At 40.2% G+C, this 5,711-nt stretch overlaps 1 long non-coding RNA gene across 1 annotated transcript; it reads left to right on the forward strand.

The window, feature by feature from the left end:
- The first annotated feature begins 737 nt into the window (after window positions 1–737).
- LOC139719763 (uncharacterized) lies at window positions 738–4,019 on the forward strand. The gene is made up of 3 exons (XR_011710120.1): window positions 738–816; window positions 2,896–3,074; window positions 3,629–4,019. It is a non-coding gene; the product is annotated as an uncharacterized lncRNA (long non-coding RNA).
- The last annotated feature ends 1,692 nt before the right edge of the window (window positions 4,020–5,711 follow it).

The following is a 5,711-nucleotide window of genomic DNA, read 5'->3' on the forward strand; positions in this document are numbered from 1 at the left end:
AACACTATGGGCTCAAGGGGTAGCGCAGCTGTAAGCTGCGTATCAATATTGAGTTGAAGTGCTTCAGGTGTATATAAAAGATACATGTAGGCCTACACCCGCCAATGTACAAAATAATTGTCAACATAGATGCATGAGTTATATCACAATACACAATGCACAATCAAATATTTCCGAACATCATACACAAGACACAACACTGAAATAACGCGAGAAATGACATAAAGTATGTCTTCACCTTTTATACCGTTGTAGTATGAGTAATCTTTTATTTTCGTTCCAAAAATAATAGTGACAGAAACATAACAGAATCATATGACACAATGAATCATTTTGTATGAAAATTAAGATAACAAGTATGATAGCCCTATAACCTGAAATAAAACGAAATGATTATATAGATAACCATGAACACTAAAAGATATGTTGTTTGAAGGAAAGCATGGATTGTTATCTCTGCAGTACAATTTCTCCTTTTGCTTTCTTCTTCAATTCAATCTTCCTCTTACTATAGAGCTCACTCTTTCACTGCTGCACAACACACAATCTACCCCCCACCCCCACCCCCACCCCATCTCTCTCCCCCTCTCTCTCTCTCTCTCTCACCTCTCTCTCGGTTTTGTTTATATTACCCAGGAGGCCTTTCTCCTCCTCGTGATCAAAACAAGGCCATTCTCTGTTTAATGTCCCTCGCCACGCCACGCCACGTAGTATCGCATTGTGAAACAGAAGGCACGCTCTATTCATAGAGTACTGTGACACGCTAAATCTCTTCCTCTCTTCCGCAGAAAAAGGTCCATGTCGCCATGACAGTTGGTAAGAAGACCATTCAATTTTTTAGTCTGTTTATGTTGTATCTATATTCATATTTATGGCAGGTCTTCTAGCAGTAAGTTATGCTGATTAACACTTCTAACAGAAAGGTTTGCAGCTACGGATTAATTCTGCTCTGCCAGTAGAAGAGAGGCAGAGGTGTATCGTGAGTGCGGGATCGAGAGAGAACGAATGTGTTGCACGGCGTGGTTTCTTGATGTCAACGGGAAACTCAGCACAGCTATATTCCATTGGAAGTATCATTTATTCGTATCATATAATGTTCTTTGTACTTATAATATCATGAAGTTTCAATTAACTGTGAAATCCTGATGAAGTTCAAACTCGAATATGAATGAAGTTGGTACGGATTAATTCTGCTCTGCCAGTAGAAGAGAGGCAGAGGTGTATCGTGAGTGCGGGATCGAGAGAGAACGAATGTGTTGCACGGCGTGGTTTCTTGATGTCAACGGGAAACTCAGCACAGCTATATTCCATTGGAAGTATCATTTATTCGTATCATATAATGTTCTTTGTACTTATAATATCATGAAGTTTCAATTAACTGTGAAATCCTGATGAAGTTCAAACTCGAATATGAATGAAGTTGGTACGGATTAATTCTGCTCTGCCAGTAGAAGAGAGGCAGAGGTGTATCGTGAGTGCGGGATCGAGAGAGAACGAATGTGTTGCACGGCGTGGTTTCTTGATGTCAACGGGAAACTCAGCACAGCTATATTCCATTGGAAGTATCATTTATTCGTATCATATAATGTTCTTTGTACTTATAATATCATGAAGTTTCAATTAACTGTGAAATCCTGATGAAGTTCAAACTCGAATATGAATGAAGTTGGTACCGTATTATACTGGTAATCGTGGTATGCAAATTCGGCAATATGTCACAGGAATATATGCCTACGATTGGAACATCGTAATGAGAGTATAGCTTTACAACCTCAATTCTTTCTAGTTTATTATTGGCTTATGTGATGTTGAGTCTATGTTTATTGCATAAGTAAGCAAAGGTAGGCACATATCAGTTTAATTCAATAACATACATGTCATACTATATAGGCCACGTCCAAGCAGTCACGCACACAGCGCGATCGCTTTACAGCACTGAACATGCCCCCTGTTCATAGAGTACACGTACGCGTACGTACTTAGTATACTGTAAAACATGATATATTCGCGGCATGAATTTTTCGCGAATTGGATCGACAGCCTTTTTCGTGGTATGAAATTTTCGCGAAGTGCCACTGGCGTTCAATGCATATAGTGTAAACAAGGACTTTCGCGTGCATTTTAATTTCGCGAATCTTGGCGCTCGCGAAATTCGCGAAATTAAAGTGCACGCGAAAATTCCTCGTTTTACAGCATAAACCAAACCCGACGTGGTGCGTGGGGATAACACGCGATCAAATACGAGTACCTGCATACAACAGGTACTGCGTTCTTTATAAGCAAGGCAGATGAAAATAGTTTGTTAGATATTTGACAATTAGATCAATTTTGGTTAGAATTCTTAAAGGAGAGATCATTTAAATTGGAATACAGAGTTTACGGTGGGAGCCTTGCATGCTGTCCCGTAGCGTTATGGTAAACGTGTGTAACGTATAGCGTGCGTACGCGTACGCGTGCGCATATGGGGAAAATATATGGCATTATATAATGGATTCAAGAATGTAGCCAATTGGAAGCGCTGAAATGAGTCACGTGTGCGCTCATGATTTTTCTTATACATGCATGCGCAGATGTTACAAGTGCGTCGCGCGCTACTTAGTACGCGCTGTCAATCCTGTAAACAACTTCTAGTTAAACAACTTTTCGTTATTTGGTTATTTGGTTCATTGCATAAGATTACACATTTTTCCCCAGTAAATTTATGTACCTTCATTGTACTTTTTCATATCGTTTTTCTTTTCTCTTTTTTTTTTCGATATGTAATCTCAAATGTATAATTCACATGGTTATCTCCAATACCCTGATTGGGTGACATGAGATAAATTAAATTGTCATTGTCATTGTCAATTGTCAACTGTCAAATTGTCATTGACCTTTCTCTTAATTCATTTCTAGTTCTGGCTGCCGTGCCATGCCAGCCGGCCTTTCCTTGTGCATAACATGTGTGGCGATGGCCTACGTATATGTGCGGGATTTCCGAGTGCGACGTGCGTAAATGTTTGGGACGAACATCTTCGGACATCTTGACTTTTGAGCGAGTGCTACATGTAGCTGACTGGTATTGACCCACAAAGGTACATGAAAAATTCTGTTAGTTTCCGACCCATTTCATAAATCAAATAATTAGTGGAGATGCAGCTCACTCTCGGGCATTTACAATGTAGTGCAACATGCACTCGGCTTCGCCTCGATCGTGCATGTTTCACAATTGTAAATACCCTTGAGTGCGCTACAACTTCATTGACGTACTCTCACCTGTGTATTATTTGTATAATTATCGTAATTGCCTTGGCCAAAGACTAAACACCGGAGTTCAGTCGGCGTTAGCTCCGCCTATTAACAGAACCTGCATGACATCATCTCATGAATAAAGGGTTTTTTCCTTTGCGCAAAAATGCGCTAGGGCCCTTGGGGCCCAAACCGAATGGAAAAAATCATAAAAAATATTTTGCAAATGTGGATACATGTTCCCAACGCGTCCTATCAACAGTAAAAGTGCTACATTTTTTTTTATGTATAGCTCCTTATCAAAGCAAACAATCTAATAAGTTTCTGAAAAGATAAATAAAGGGGACAAATGTCTGTCATTTCGACTACAAATTGGATTTTTTTGATGTACCGTCGACAGGGCCCCAGCCAAAGAAGTGAAAAGGTGTGGGGCGCCCGCTACTAGGATTACACGGGGCCCCTGGGGAGGGCGGGGCCAGGCATTGCGCAATCACTTTACTCAGCATGGTCATCGATTGAAGGTCAACCGTCAGCATGTACTCGGATATATTTTGGAATATTCTGCGTCTTCCACATCATGTTTAGGCAAGTCTTTCCGTAATAATGATTTACAATGTACAAAGTTTGTCATAACTGCATATCGGGGTAGGAAAGTGAGATGAACGTGTAGAATTTGTGGTAAGTTTATGAGGATTCATTTCATTTTTAATGGCGGCGGATGCAATTTGACCCCTCATTCATTTTGACGTACGCGGGGTTACGAGATGGTGCGGATTGATTAACACGTAATTAAGCGGGTGTCCAATTTCTGAAGGCTATGTCCTTGACGTTCGGCGTCCCTACTAGAGGTTTCTACTAGAATTAGGGAATTCCTGGATCCGCCGCTGCTAGGACTAAGTCTAAGCCTGTTCATCGATCAAATGAGTAAGATTAAGAAAGATGATGAATCATTAATATAGACATACAAATGCACACACACACACACACACACACACACAGTTCAATACAATTATTTTCCTTCTGTATGCATGCAATGCACGAGTTCTGAGAGTACCCAGTAAGCGCAGCCAGCTGATCCGCGTTATTGAAACCCCTTGACTTCCCCTGAGCAAGGATGGTACGACCCGGTTCGCTGGCTGCCTGCAGATTTCAGTGTAACGACATCGTACCGAAAGAATTATGGATTTTATTCAATCATCCCTTTTAACGATTCTGTGCATGCCATCAGGCTCAACATACTTTACAATGTTCCTCAAACGTTTATTTATAAACAGGTATAACTTTGATGATATAATATTAAAGAGAAACAAGTTAAACTTACCAAAATTTGCGGCTATGCCCGAGCCAGACAGGAGGCAACACAACCGGTGGGCAACGTAACACACGTAAATCAGTGCAATTCCGGTTTCCGCGGAACTCATAGCAAACTTCCCAAAATGAGACAAAGCTCCCAATTGGTTTAATCTTTTGACGGGGGTATTATTCATCCAATGGAAATGCTTTATATATCAAACTGTTCAGAATAACCTGAAGGACTTCAATCTTTTTCCGGTGATGAAAAATAGCCCACTCCCGGCAAGAAACCGCTAGATATAGTCGGAAGAGTTCAGTAAGAAAGATCGATACCACAGAAATTTTGACCAAATTAATGAAAAGTGAGCAATAAATGACGGTGCAATGGAACAACAAAAAATCTTAATTTTTACATCATCATAAAGAAGAAAAGTTAAATTTTCTAATGCTCTTTCCGGTGGTGAACTAGGCCGATCGAATCAGAAGATATGGTTGAAGAAAGGAGGAAATTACACATTTTTACTGCTATTTACTGCAGCGCGCGGTGGGTTTAAAGAGGTTGATGCTTAAGTGTATGGGTAAAATCCATATGAAACAAGTTATCTCAATAAGAAAAGAGAATCATGGAAATGATATGATGGTCTTGACTTTAATTTTGCATACTATAACTGAGAAGTTTAGAGAAAAATTAAGAGCAGTAAAGAGAAAAAAAAAGGTCAAGGTAAAAATCTATACGGGATCGGCAGTCATATAAAATCAATAACGGGCTGACACCTCTAATCCGCAAAGTGGGTGAAGAAGGGTCCATCTTGACAACTTTGATTGAGAATCACTATTACTAGGTTCATTGGATGATGAGTACTATGATTACATGGGGCGAAATCGCAAGTGGTCTTGAAGTAACGGCAAACTAATTCAGGTTAATAAAGGAAAGCGAATTACTGTATTCTCTGTTTAGAAAAAAATACTATCTCGAGTGTGTGAGAGAACATGAACTCTGCAGGTAGATCGCCGTACACTGTACATGCAGATAGTAAGAGGAGACAAGAGTCATTCAAGGAAGTGAAAGCTTATAAAAGAAAAAGGAGGAGGGAGAGAGATTGAGAGAGAGAGAAAAGGAGAGAGAGAGAGAGATAGGGGAAAGAGGGGGAGAGAGAGGAAAGAGAGAGAGAGAGAGAGGGAGAGGGAGA

This window comes from Diadema antillarum, unplaced genomic scaffold, assembly GCF_040938485.1.
Source record: "Diadema antillarum isolate AM-2024a unplaced genomic scaffold, OU_Dant_1.0 scf00000114, whole genome shotgun sequence".
Classification (NCBI taxonomy): domain Eukaryota; kingdom Metazoa; phylum Echinodermata; class Echinoidea; order Diadematoida; family Diadematidae; genus Diadema; species Diadema antillarum.